Source organism: Nannospalax galili, unplaced genomic scaffold, assembly GCF_000622305.1.
Source record: "Nannospalax galili isolate Female #2095 unplaced genomic scaffold, S.galili_v1.0 scaffold182, whole genome shotgun sequence".
Lineage (NCBI taxonomy): Eukaryota > Metazoa > Chordata > Mammalia > Rodentia > Spalacidae > Nannospalax > Nannospalax galili.
Window position 1 is genome coordinate 3,054,691 of NW_008348662.1, and position 15,217 is coordinate 3,069,907.

A 15,217-nucleotide genomic window follows, 5' to 3' on the forward strand; every position below is an offset into this window, starting at 1 on the left:
TAACCAGGAGCTACCACTGTGCCCCTCCCAGGATGACAGTGCACACTTGTGGGCAGCAGGCTCTAGCTAGGCGCCATCCCTGCTGCTATCTGCCATATTTCCTTTTTCCTCTCAGCAGCACCTTCCCTTCCTGCTATTCCTCACTGCCCAGGGCTCAGGCCTGAAGCCGAAGATCACTGTTTCTCTACTATCCTCTGAACGAGCAGGAGTAGTCTCTTAAGGCTGAGTCTACTCAATTGAAGATGAAAAACAGAAGTTAGGGGAAGCCATTTGTGGTGGTTTGAATGGGAACTGTCCTCCACATGCTCATATATTTGAACATTTGGTCCCAGTTGATGGTACTGTTTGAGGAGGTTATGGGACCTTTAGAAAATGCAGCCTTGCTGGAGGAAGCAGGTCACCAAGGGCAGGCTTTGAGAGTGTATAGCCTTGCCCCACTTGTTCTTTTATGTCTCTCTCTCTCTCTCTCTCTCTCTCTCTCTCTCTCTCTCTCTCTCTCTCTCTCTCTCTCTCTCTCTCTCTCTCTCTCTCTCTCTCTCTCTCCTTCCTACACTGTATGTGGGTAGAAATGTGACCAGCCTGCTTCCTGCTCCTGCTGCCATGCCTTGTCTTCCCGCCATGAAGACTACCTCTCTGGAGCTACAAGCTAGAACAAACTTCCTTTTCGTTGCTTTTGATCATGGTATTTTATCACAACAGAAAAGTAACTGATTCACCGTTGCTGCACCCAAACTAAAATGGAGCCACTCATGCTAAATATTACCTCAGCAAACAGAAACTTTTAGAAAGTAAATAGATCCCCAAAGAAACACATTTTTTCCAGAAAACAGGAGAGGTACAGAAGATGGTTGTGAGCCGCCGTATGGGTGCTAGAAACTGAACCCAGGTTCTCTTCAAAAACAAGTTCTCTCCAGCTCCTAACTACCTTTCTTATATAGCTCAGGCCCACCTGCCTAGGGATAGGGCCACCCACAGTGGGTTGAGCCCTCCTACATTTATTAACAATCCAGAAAGTGTTCCACAGACATATCCACAGACCAAATCTGATGGAGGAAATTCCTCAGTTGAGGTTCCCTCTTTCCAGGTATGCCAAGTTGGTAATCAAGTTAGTCATCACACTTGACATTAATCAATCATTTTTGTCTCTCTGTTGTCTGGTTTCTTTGTTCCTACTCTACAAAATCTACTTTTCTTTGATTGTGTTGTGATTGTGGGAGCTTTCTTTCTCCTATAGAATGGAGGCTGCCTGAATCACACACAAAATTGTTATTAGCCCATTTCTTGTTGCCATTATGAAACAACCAAGGCTTGGTACATTATAAGGAAAAGAGGTGTATTTAGTCCCTAGCTCTGGAGGCTCAAGGTCATGGCACTGGAATTGACTTGGTGGTGTTAAAGGCCTACATCAGTTAGCTTTTTGTTACTGTAACAAATACCTCAGGTAATCAATTTACAAAGAGGAGAAGGGATTGCTTTGACTCAGATTTTGGAGATTCTAATCTGTGGTCAGTTAGCTTTGTTTTAGACCTGTGGCAAGACAGCATAGCACAGCAAGGACACATCACAGAACACTTCTGTTCCCTCATAGATAGGAAGCAAAAAAAGAGACAATGAGGAGCCCAAGGTCCCATAATCCCCTTCACAGCACACCCCACAATGACCTGAAAACCTCCCATCAGGCCCTGTTTCTTAAGGGTTTCATTCCTTTCTCTTTTTTTTTTCTTTTGAGACAGGGTCTCAACTGGTCTGGAACTTGCTATGTAGACCAGGCTGGCCTCAAACTCATAGAGATCCACCTGCCCCTACCTCCAGAATGCTGTGATTAAAGGTGTGTGCTACCACCCCCTCCCTCATCCCTTCCTAATCATACTTCAGGCTGAGAAACAAGCCTAGAGAATTTGGCCTTTAAGATTCAAGCTGTAACAAGGCCTCATGGTACTGAAATGGTGGGAGCACCCACAAGAGTACCCCATGGTGGGACAGCCAAGCTTGCCTCTTATAACACCCTCTCTCTGGAAAACTGAACCAGGATCTCAGAATGGCCTCATCCAAAGACAACACCCCAACTTCTCCACAGGCTCCACCTCTATCTCTTGATAGTGCCACCCTGGGGACCAAGTTCCAACACATCCAAACCATGGCCAAGGTCAATCAGATTGGTGACTGAAGATGGACTTTTTTTTTTCCTCAAACATCCTTATTTAGGTGCCAATCACATGGTTTTCCTGTCACAATGAAAACTACATCTAGATGTTATGACAGCACATATACATAAGCCAGTTCATCCCTTATGTACTGGCAAAAACACCATATAGTACCTATGTCTGTCAGTGACAGATGTACATACACCCTCACAAGTGTGGGCATTGCCACAGGCCTCTTAGGAGCATTTTCAGGCAAGTGAGGAACAGGTAAAGCCCCCAAGAAAGCTTTCACCTAACTTGATGTTATGTACCTGACCCTGAAAAGGCTACTCCTTTCACAAGCACTGATGCACAGACCTCAACTAAAGGCAACCAGTTGCAAACATATGTCCCCCTACCTCAAAAAAATACTGGGGCTAGTTTTTTTGAAGATGGAGTTTTGACCTTTGACCACTTGGCTTGTCCTGAAGAACTAAACCACTGACAGTCACAAAGACTAGAAAAAAGTTAAAATTAAAAAAAAAATTAAGACCCTAATGTTATTTCATTTTTTATTACTTTAATGTGTGTGTGTGTGTGTGTGTGTGTGTGTGTGTGTGTGTGTGTAGGATAACTTGCAGAGTCAGTTCTTTTCCTCCACCATGTGAGACTCTGGGACCAAACACAGGTCCTTGAGCTTGGCAGTAGACTCCTCTACCAGTTGAGCTATCTCATGGGCCCTATTTCATTATCAATTAACTGGTGTTCCCAGGGCTAATAGAAGAGAAAGTTTCAAAGAGGCAAAGGGCGATGGTGAGGGCTTCATGTTGTGAGAGAGAACAGGAGGAGGGCTGGAAGCATGTGGGTGACCCTGTTCTATATGGGAAAAGACGCACTTTTTTAAAGGAGAATCTATATGGGGAGAACTCTTTCCAGATGCTTCTCTTTTCAGTATCCAAATAGCTCCTCCTTCCAAGTGTCAGGGTTCAGGAATGATCCCCCAAAGTATGTTGTCTTGGCTTAGCATGCTGAGTGCTTTGAACAGAGGGAAGTACAAAGGACCCCAGAAGCAAAGTCTACCTGATCTTCCCTCACCCTCCTTTTTCCACTCCCCCATTCAAGGCAAACCCTAGAAACTAGACTCCTCTTCATCAAACCAGCCATAAACCTGGGTGTGGTGGTGCACACCTGTAATTTAAGCACTCCTGAGGCAGAGGCAAGAGGTTTCCAAGATTAAGACCAGCCTGGGCTGCATAGTGTGACCCCGTCTCAAAAAAAAAGCCATCTATAAAACCGGAGATATGACTCTGTCCCTGCCCCACCTTTCTTTGTAGGAGCTGGCTAGGCTAGCTAGCCATAAAGTAATCCACTGACCTATCTTGTGTGACAGTAGGTCATAAAATCGCAATTCCAGAGAGTTCTGGCCCTATACAAGGTAGATGGGAAGCCTGTACAGAGTGGCCAGGAAGGAGCAGTTGGGCCTGGCTGGGTTCTCACAGCCCATTTCCATTTGCTCAGAGCCACTGGTCCAATCATATTTCTCCACAGCTGTCCAGTTCTCATCAAACCTTCAGCATAACCAGGCTTCCCTGGGCCTTTGTTTTGAAGACGGAGACTCACCTCTGTTATTCTTTTACTAGCCTGTTTTGTGTTAACAGAGTTGTCAGCCACAACAATTATAAGGGGTAAAGAGTAACCAGACTTTTAGGCAAAAGCACCAGACTGGTACCATGTCTTTCTTCACTTAAACAGGGAGTAAATTTGTGGAGGAGGAAGACTCAGAGCCTTAAAAAAAAATCTGAAACTAGAAGGATTTCATGCTTGAAAAACCATGGGATTGCCAGGCCTGGGATTGCCAGGCGCAGGTTTACCAGGCGTAGTGGCACACACCTTTAATCCCAGCACTTGGGAGGCAGAGGCAGGTGGATCTCTGTGAGTTCAAGGCCAGCCTGGTCTACATAGCAAGTTCCAGGCCAGCTGGGATTAAAGGGAGACCCTGACTCAAAAAGACCAAATAGCCGGGCATGGTGGCACACACCTTTAATCCCAGCACTTGGGAGGCAGAGGCAGGCAGAGCTCTGTGAGTTCAAAGCCAGCCTGGTCTACATAGTGAGTTCCAGGACAGCTGGGGCTTCAGGGAGACCCTGTCTCAAAAAGACAAAACAAAACAAAACAAAAAAACAAACAAACAAATAAACAAAAACATGGAATTATGTGATTAAATAGGTAAATAATATAGTATATGAATTTTATCTCTATAAACTTAGTGTTTTGTTTGGTTGAGACAAATCCCAACACTCTTGCAGCCCAGCATGGCCTTAAACTTTCTATTGTTTCACCTCAGTCTCCCCAGTGCTGAAATTAAGCTGAGTTTTTTTGGTGTTTTGTTGTTATTGTTATTTTTGGTTTTGTTTCTTTTTTATTTTTTGATTTATTTATTTTCATTTTATGTGTTTGAGTGTTATGCCTGAATGTATTTAACTGTACCCACATTGTGCAATGCCCACGGAGGACGTAAGAGGACATCAAATCCACTAAGCCCTCTCTCCAGCCCCGGTTTTTTTCTTAAAGAAGGATTTTAGAGCCTGGAGAGAGGGCTCAGTGGTTAAGAGCATTGGCTGCTCATGTAGAGGACCCACATGGTGGCTAACAACTGTTGGTAACTCCAATTCCAGGGAATCTGATGCCCTCTTCTAACCTCTGTGGGCACTGTATGACATGACTACACCTACCTACATGCAAGCAATACGCTCATACACATAAAATGAAAATAATAAAATATTTTTTAAAAAGAAGGCTCTTAAACCAACTGAGGTTTCAGACAGGAAAAAGAGAAAGACATTTATTTATGTATTTACTATATATGATGATTTACCTGCCTGTATGTAAATGCACCCGTATCCTCAATGCCACGGGAAAGCAGAAGGGGGCATCAGATCCCCTAGTATGTGAACTGGAACTGGAGTTACAATGGTTGTTAGCCACCATGTGGGTGCTAGGAACTGAAACTGGGTCCCCTGAAAAAGCAGCCAGTGCTCTTAACCACTGACTCATCTCTCCAGCCCCAAAGACATTCTTTTAAATCCAGATATAGACTTACATTTTTAAAGCTTATATATTTATTACTTTGGATAGGGCATTAAAAGGGGGTCAGGTCTGTGGTGTCTGTGGTGTCTGTGGTGTCTGCAGAGGGCTCTATGTGCATGTGACAATACATGTGGATTTAGGCTTTTCAGAAGGAGGTTAGGGAGAAAGAGAAGCAGAGAAGAAAGCACAGCCAGGACAATGCACCTGTCTTATATTCCTGATTCTTAACCTAGAGATGCTTGCTAGAGTGATGTTTATGTTTTGTAGGCCTAAAATGTTTGTTTTGAAGAGAAGGGATTATGAAGAATTAAATTTATTTAAAAAACATTTCCTATATCATAGATTTGTGTTTGTTTTATCAGATTAGCTTCAGGGATAGGCTATCAGGGTTGGCATTTATATATTAGAAGAGGCCACATAGCCATTAGTGGCAGTTGTTATTTTGGTTTGGCCCACTTTCAAAATAAAAGGCAAACCTGTTGACTAAGTGACTAAGGGTTGGGTTTTAAGGCTTGACGTCTGACCAGTTTCTATCGCCATCTAGTGGTGAGAACCTGTGCAGTCTTCTGGAACAGCCTACAGCTGCCTAGGAAACACCAGGCACTTAAAAAGGTGTCCTCCCCCACCACCAATATACACACCTCCAGCAGTGTGAGATTCTGATTTTTTATTTTCAAAAATCTCAGGTGACTGTAACGCAAAGCTTTGAAAAGTCCCATTTTAAAATGAACAGGCGCAGACTAAGCCCTAGGAACCACCCAGTCGTAGCTGCTCCCTGCAACCACGTATTGAATGTAAAGGAGTTCCAGCAGTCTTCCAAATGATAGGGAAATACAATACTCAAGACACACAAGGACCCTGTTCGCATGACATAGTCTATCCATAGAGGAAAGAGAATGAATCGATAAATTAAAAAGCTATCAGGCAGAGATGAGCACTATGCAAAGAATAAAGGAGGGCTGGAGACACGGCTCAGCAGATAAAAAGCACCAGCAGCCAAACCTGCTGATCTGAGTTCCATCCCAGGGTCCCACCTGGTAGAAGGAAAGAACCAGTGCCAGTATATTGTCCTCTGACTCCACACATATGCTGTGGCGTAGATACACACACACGCATGCACGCACGCACGCACACGCACAGTAAAATTTTCTTTTTAAGAATTAAAGAGGGTGGCATTACAGAGACTTGGTGATGTGGCTTCTTTCTCCCAGAGGGTTGCTGAGAACAACGAACAGAGCCAGCTGTCTCAGGCAGGGGAAACAGCAAGTGCCAAGACTGAAAAGCTGGAAGGAACAGGAAAAAAGGCCAAGGAGGCAGCGTGGGGGGGGGGGCACGAGCAGGGGCAGGGACCCTTGGAGGTCGTAAACAGAGGAAGACGTTGGAAAGTATTGAAAAACCACTCTGCTTTGAAGCAGGGTTGTAAGTATTCATAGGCCTTCAATAGTAAGAAGGCTAGCAAAGCAAAAATGCTTTCATATAACTTAAAACTGAAGTTTTTCACAAGCTTTTTCTAAATTATACCTGTTTCACGATGATATTGATAAATTTCCTTTAGAACATGTCACTTGTTTATTAAAGTTGGATACTTAAAGCCTGGAGAGATGACTCAGAGATTAAGAGCACCACTGGCTGTCCTTGCAGAAGACTTGGGTTCAAATCCCAGCACCTACACAGCGGTTAACAACCATCCATAACTCCAGTTCTTAGGGATTTGACACCCTCTTGCAACCTCGACAGGCACTGCATGACACAGGTTCACTTACATACACACAGGCATAACACTAATACCATAAATAAATAACAGCTTAAAATATAAAAAAATTGGATGCTTTGTTCAGTTTTAACTTAAACACAGCATTTGGGGCTGGAGATGTGGCTCAGCGGTTAAGAGCAGTTGCTGCTCTTGCAGAGGACCACAGTTCAGTTCCCGGCACCACATCAGGTGGCTCATAACTACTTGTGACTCCAGTTTCTAGGATTCTGAGAACCTCTTCTGGACTCTTTGGGCATCTGCACACATGTGGTGCACATACAAATAAACAAGCACATATACATAAAAAAGGAGAAAAAGCATTGTAGTTTGGGGTAGCGCCACACCAACTCTTAGGTACAATGATTTCCTAGGACTCAGAGAATTTAGAAATATGAATATATTCATAATTACAGTGTGTTTCAGAGAGAGCATACAAAAAGAGGCACCAGGAGACAATGAGTGAAGCCTCTTGTCTCTCCTCCTGAGCCATATGAACAGTGCTCTGAAGGCCCCTTGGAAGATAAGGCATCTGGTCTACTCACCTTAGAGACAGGAACTGAAGGTTAGAGAAGACACATCCAGGGAGAGCCAACACTGAAAACAGGCTCCACCAGATCCCAAGCCTTGAAAGTTGTCTTCTGACTTCCATGTGTGCTATGGTATGAATTTTTACCACAAAATAAATAGGTAAAAATGTAATGTAAGTTTTATAAAAGGGGCTGGAGAAATGACTCAGTGGTTAAGAGCACTGGCTGCTCTTACAGAGGACCCGGGTTTGATTTCCAGCAGCCATATGAAAACTAACAACTGCTCATAACTCCAGTCCCAGGGATCCAATGCCCTCTTCTGACCTCCAAGGGCATTGCACGTCACTGGTACACTTACACACATGCAGGCAATATATTCATACACATAAAATAAAAATAATAAAATTTTTAGGGTTTTTTTTTTTGGTCTTTTTGAAACAGGGGTTTCCTGCAGCCCCAGCTGTCCTGGAACTCACTATGTAGACCAGGCTGGCCTTGAACTCACAGAGATCTGCCTGCCTCTGCCTCCGGGATTAAAGGTGTGCGCCACCACGCCCAGCAATAAAATATATTTTAAAAAATTTTAAAGGAAGAGTATTCAAGCTATACAGCTATTATGAAAATAAAACAGTAATGTTTATGTGCTCTTAAATCATGTGTCTCTTAAATTAGTCCAGGCATGGTGGCGCACGCCTTTAATCCCAGCACTTGGGAGGCAGAGGCAGGCAGATCTCTGTGAGTTCAAGGCCAGCCTGGTTTATATAGTGAGCTTCAGGACAGCTGGGGCTACAGGGAGACACTGTCTCAAAAAGACCCCCTGCCCCCCACAAAGTCTCTTAAATTATTCCAAGTGCTGCTTTTTTAGTTACTCTTAAGGGATTAAAAAAAAAAAAGCATAACAAGTGTTTTCCTTGGGCTCATTTACAACCCCAGACAGTGAGGTTTAACTTTGAAACCTCAGTTATGGGATTATTGTGCCATCTCCAGGACACTTGTGAGATTGAGCAAGTGGGGTTCTGGGTGCCTCTGGTCAATTAGAATGGCTCTCCTGTAATCTATTTTACCTGTGCTCTTCATAGGACTTCGAAAGAAAGGGACCTGTGCAGCTAAACTAAAGTCTGAAGACCTCTACCAGAGTCTTGAGTCCTGCCAGGCTCAGGTGAGGAAGGATTCTATTCTTAAATCCAGAGATCTCTCACCTCACACATCTCTAGATGCTGAGCCCTTTATTTGGGTGGCTTGTGCTACGTTGGAGCAGAGGATGGCGACCTGGTCCACCCAGCTATGCCTCAGCAGCAGGTCAGAGGCTCAGAGTTTTCCTCCCCATAGTCTCCTGAATTGGCAGGCTCAGTGCTCACGTTCAGGATTGAGTGGGTGAGGACTTCTCAGCTCTGTAGGGCTTCCTGGTCATATCAGGGCTCCATGCATTCTTCATCGCAAAACTACTGAGTCCTTCAGTGGACTGGACACTGAGTAAGAGCTGCAGATCCAGCAACAAAGAAGGCATGCACCTCACTTCCTGGTGTGTAGGTTGACTGAGGACAGAGGCTGATCCCTCCATCTACCCCTCCCTTAGTTACTCTGTACAGAGCTATCTCCTATCCTCTTCCATGGGAGTCTGACTTGTATACATCCTACTGACAGAAGCATAGGTCTTTGGCTTCCAGTTAAAAGGTCCATATCTGAGGGGGGGAAGAAGAATCAGTTTACAACATTACTTCCCTAGTATAAGTGAAGGTCTCTGATCTTATGATTAAGATATGGTTTAGACCCTCAGAATTCATAGTGAAGTGTACTTCCACTAAGAGACATTCAGAGTTGGGACCTTTAAGGGATCTTCTCAAGAGCCATCAGGGAAAGTATGCACTTGACATGCACAAGGCCCTGCGCTTGTCTTGTATCTCCCACCCCTAATGGTGGATCTGCTATAAAAGCCAGTTTGCCTAGGTCTCTCGTGTTCCTGGACTCATGTCATGTGATACCTGAACTATTCTGGGTCTGCCAGTAAGAGGGCCTTTATCAGAGACTGGAGAGATGACTCTGTGGTTAAGAGCATGTACTGCTCTTGCAGAGGACACAAGCCTGTAATTCCAACTCCAGAAGATCTGACACCCTCTTTCAGCCTCTTTGGGCACCTGCACTCATGTGCACAAACACACACACACACACACAAATTAAAAATAATAAATCTTTTTTAAAAAGCCCTAAGAAGTCAAAATTATTAAACGTTTTTCATTTTCTCAATTGGTGCCATTTGCAGTGATTGTTCTAGATGGGTAAAACTGCTGGTACTCTAGCATGATCAAGGAGCAACCTGAGATTCTAGCCATCACCTTCTTCACTGCTACTCCCAGTGAAAACGGAGAGCGTAGGAATGACTTTTACAGTATGGACATAACCTGGAATTAAGACTGGTACCTAACATTGCAATCCAAAAGTTACTGTTTATAATGTAAACAAGCTCACTGAGCCATTGGTTCCCCTTGTGACCTATGCACCTAACCTTAATCCCTCAGAATCCCACTTTGCTCTCCACTCAAGATAGTGAATGAACGTGGGTGTGTGCAGTTAGCATATCAGAGCACTGAAAGTAGCATGTTTTTATTATTGCAAAAAGAAAAGTTCAGAAGTCCATTTGTAATTGTGTGTGTGATTGTTCTAAGCCTAGGAATCAAAGGCAAAATTCTCTGATAAGGGTTGATCCTAGCTTCTGTTTCTGAATTTCATGCTGGAGATGCTGTTTCAATAAAAGAGTAAGTGAAGCCTGGCTCAAGAGTACAGTTCTAAAGGAACAGGATCTCAGAATTTGGGTCCACGAGTCCTTATAATGAATGCTAAGAGTCAGACTGTTTCTTTATTTCGTTATAACTGTAATATGACTTAGAAAAGTCACAGGAGAGGAAGCCAGTTGCACAGAAAAATATCCTTGAGGAAGCACTAAACCATAATTTGATTAAATTACATCCCTTGAGAACATTCTTCTGAGTATTTGGTGTGATGTGGTAGGAAGTACAGAAAGCACTCTGTGCATCCCCAGTCATCTCTAGGGCTTTGGAATGAGCTTGGAGCTGAGGTGGGAGCTGTTGGTCACAAAGTACCTTTCGTTTCTACTTGTGTAGATGACATGCAGAGAAGCTCTGGCTCTTCAGGTTTTGCTTTTTCTCAAAAATGAAATCAAGTGATCCTGGCACTTCAAAGATAACCACTGGCATTTGTTCCCAATGATAAAATTTGAACATTCCTCTGAAATTAGAATTTTGGGGGACTGGGGATATAGCTCAGTATAAAATACCTGTCTAACACATGTGAAGTTCTGAGCTCAGTCACTAGTACTACATACACATATCCCCCCACCCCTATGCCAAGAAATAGTTTTGGAGAACTTGTATTTATCATGGTGAGCTTTATAGCTTTTCAGTACTTTTTCATAAGTTATGTCATTAATAAATGTGATTCTAAAAAATCTTTTTATTTTTAGTTTATGTGTGTGTATTAGTCACTTTTCTGTTGCTGTGGTAGAAACACCGATCCAAGCAACTTATAGAAGGAAGAGTTTATTTGAGCTTATGGTTCTAGGGGAATTACAGTACGTCATAGCAGGGAGGCATGGTGGCTGGAGGTGGCTGGAACAGGAGCAGCAGAAGCTAAGCTCTCACATCATTACACAGGCACAGGAAGCAAGGAAGAAACTGGAGATCTGGCAAGGCTTAAGAACTCTCTAAGCCCACCCCCAGTGACGTGCTTCCTCCAGGATAGCCATAACCTTCTAAAACCTCCCAAAACAGTGCCATCATCTGGGGACAAAATGTCCAAATACTTGGAGCCTATGGGGTACATTTTCATTCAAACCACCACAGTGTGTATTTTGCTTGCTTGTATGTTAAGTGCATGCAGTAGCTTTGGAAATCAGAAAAGGGTGTCAGATCCTCTGGAACTAGCATTAAAGAGAGTTATTAGCTGCCATGTGGGTGCTGGAAACCAAATCTGGGTTCTCTGCAAGTGCAGCCAGTGCTCTTAACCACTATGCCATCTCTCCAGTCCCCAATAAATGTGATTTTTGATGTTGTATAATGAAAATGTGCCAACACATATGTATATTAAGGTTAACAGTTTTTTTCAAATGGTAAATATGTAATAATCCAAAAGTTATACATAGTAAAATCTTTACAACCTGCAAAATAGACCAAAGGATTTTAGCATAACAGACTATGGAAATTCACTGGTAAAGTTTCAGATTCCACAGTATAAAGAATCTTTAAGAAGCTACCATTCTGGGCTGGAGAGATGGCTCAGTGGTTAAGAGTACTGACTGCTCTTGCAGAGGACCCGGGTTTGATTCCCAGCACCCACACAGTGGTTCAAACCATCCTTAAATCCACTTCCAGGGGAATCTGAAGCCCTCTTCTGACCTCTGCTGCATTGCACGACACAGGTGCACTCACATACATGTAGGCAATACACTTGTACACATAAAATAAAAATAATAAAATATTTTTAAAAAGAAAAAAGAAGCTACCACTCGCCAGGCCAGTGGTGTATGTCTGCAATCCCAGGTATTTGGGATACTGAGATGGAGGATGATGAACTCAAGGCCAGTCTAGGCAGTATAGCAAGATCCCATCTCAAAAAGAAAGGAAAGGAAAAGAAAGAAATAAAGAAGGAAAAAAGAAGGGAAGAAAGAAAATAAAATACTGCATCTCCTTGAGTTTTGTGGTAACATGTCAGAGAATAGTCATAATTATATTAAAGGACTATTAAAATACTTCTTCTCCTTCAATTTTGTATTTACATCAGATTAAACAACTCATTCCAACAGATTAAATACAACAGCAGATAGGAGAATTGGGCTTCTATTATGCCGGACATTGAAGACCTTTGCAAAAACAGGAAGAAAAAAAAAGCAACATGCAACAGGTGGTGAGGACGTGAGTACCCCGGCTTCTTCCTCTCTCTCTCTCTCCACTGCATCTTCGCACTACTGGCAATGGCTGTGTGGGTCAGTCACCAACACACAGCTATTTGTCTGTGCCCAGGAGCTACATTATGAGGATGATCGACCAGAAGATGGTCTTGCTCAGATCAAGGCTCTGGTGGCTTCACTGGAGGGCATCACCCAGGAAGCTCAAGTATACTTTTGGCAGGCTCATTGCTAGAGGATGAGGCCACCCTAGGTCAGTGAGGCCCTGACCACTCTGGAAGTAGCTGGCTGCATGCTGGGAGGTAAAGTCCATGGTTCCCTAGCCTGTGCTGGAAAAGCAAGAGGCCAAACGCTCAAAGTGGCCAAACAGAAGAAGAAAAAGAAGACAGGCAGAGCTAGGATGCAGTACAACAGTCACTGTATCAGTGTTGTGCCCACCTTTGGCAAGAAGGACCCCAATGCTAAGCCCTACATCCTAGGTGATCCTGGCTCTCTCTAATAAGCCACCTTGCCCAGATCCCCCACCCCCCCCAGCCAAAAAAAGCCAAGTAATGTTACTTTTTTCTCTAAATATGTTTTGCTTGGGAAAACACAGGAACGTGAATAGGGTTTTTGTTTGGGGAGTTTTGTTTTGTTTTGTTTTCTTTAGACAGGGTCTCACTGTATAGCCCTGACTGGCCTCAAACTCACAGAAATCTACCTGTCTCTGGCTGACCTGGAACTCCCTATGTAAATCAAACTGACCTTGACTCACAGAGCTCCACCTGCCTCTGCCTCCTGAGTGCTGGGATTAAAGGTGTGCATCACCATATCTGGTTTAATAGTTATTTTAAAAATGAGGAAATGTTTTGGCATTTTATTAAGTTTATCTTTTTTTTTTTTTTTGAAGCAGGGTCTCCCTGTAGCCCCAGCTATCCTGGAACTCACTATGTAGACCAGGCTGGCCTTGACCTCACAGAATTTCGCCTGCCTCTGCCTCCGAAGTGCTGGGACTACAGGAGTGCGCCACCACGCCCAGCTTAAGTTTAACTTTTTTTTTTTTTTTGAAGCAGGGTCTCCCTGTAGCCCCAGCTATCCTGGAACTCACTATGTAGACCAGGCTGGCCTTGACCTCACAGAATTTCGCCTGCCTCTGCCTCCGAAGTGCTGGGACTACAGGAGTGCGCCACCACGCCCAGCTTAAGTTTAACTTTTATTGCTTTGGGTATAGTGCGCGCTGGGTTCTCGGGGCACCCTGGAAGTGGCACGGAGGGCCTGGCCATGTCCCTCAGGCTTCTCCGGCGGGCCGTGCCCTGTGGCACTGTGGTTCGCGTCTCCTGGATGCGGCTGGCCGCAGCGGCAGGCGGGTCTCTGTCTGCCGCTTTTTGGTGCTGAAAAGTCCCTCTGCTGCTGAGGTCTACTCAGCTGGTCCCATCCTTATTTCACCCGTGTACTTTCCTCAGGATGCGAGGTCCACTGGCCACTGAACCACACGGGAAGAGTACGAGGACGGCGAAAGCTAGGGTGTCCGCAAGTCGGTGATGGAGGAATGTGCCCCCTGGAGAGGCTGGGTTGCCGGTAGTAAGACACAAGACTCAAGACTTGGCTTAGCCTGTGTCACAGCTTTATTAAGTGTAGCTTCAAGTGATCCAGCTCTCTGTGACCCAGCTCTCTGATACTGAGAGAAAGACTGGGATATTTATACCATGGGGGTAGTGGTAAAAGCTTTGGCTGATAGATACTTTGTGAGACATTCTATTTGCATATGGAAGAGGGTTTCTGCCATGCTGCCAGACTGCTGACTACCTGAAAAATTGGGAAAATTCAAGGTTTGATAACTGACCACGACCTGTTTCCTGTAGTGATTTTTAGCAAATGGCAGTAACTGTTCAGCAAAGAAATCTTAAAACAGTGAGCAAGCACAATACACAGTATTATCAGAGGGCAATAAGGAATAGGAGCCATGCAAAACAAGACATTGCTAAGCCAAATAGATTACAAAGTTTTGAGAGTGTTAACATCGGTTTCAACAACATTTGATTCATTTACAAAGAAACAGCATTCCTCTCCCAATACCACACACGTCCCCCCATGTTCAGCAGTTATTAAGTCCAGTGCTCTTCTATTTTGGAGCACAACCCCCGCAAGAGAGTTCATTTGTCGTTGGAGAGACTCGAGGCTGTCAGTCGTGGATGCCATTGCCTGGTCAATCTTGTCTCTCCTGCCAGGTGATGGGTTTGTACAATAGCAGGAGTTGCAGCGCCTCTGGCACCCAAGGGGAGGGCAAGTCTGAGTCCCACTAGCAAGGGGATGAAGATTTCTCTCTGCTGGCGGGTGTGAAGGAGGAGGGCAGCTTCTTCTTCCTCGAATAGGTACACCTGGGGTGTAATCATTACAGGTACACAAAAGGTAGACAAAGAGGAGTTAACACAGTGTTGGGCTTTTCCTTTGTACCATAGAAAAAGAGGAGGGGCGACACATGCTGTCCTGGAGAGAGTAATGTTAGTGAGGCATTTATAATGAGTAGGCTTATTTTTGCTGGAAATGCAAATTGGATAGTTAGCCAGTTGTTTGAATAAGGGAATATCCATCAGATGAAAGTCAGTGAAATCTTTTTCTGTTTCTGGGTAGAGAAGGGTGGTAACTGGTACTGCTGTCAGTAGAAATCTATTGCTGGATGCACAAAAGAAGGCAGTTAGACATTGGGGTAGGTGGTGAAGGGAAGAAAGTTAGACTTGTTCCAGGACATAGTCAATCTTATTTGATCCTCTGTCTTTCCTGTACAATAATATTATGAGTTAGCACAGACTTGGCTGCAGGTGCAAGCTGT

The 15,217-nt window shown here is 44.1% G+C and overlaps 1 pseudogene; it reads left to right on the top strand.

Moving 5' to 3' along the window:
• The first annotated feature begins 9,788 nt into the window (after positions 1 to 9,788).
• LOC103744192 lies at positions 9,789 to 13,782 on the top strand (annotated as a pseudogene).
• The last annotated feature ends 1,435 nt before the right edge of the window (positions 13,783 to 15,217 follow it).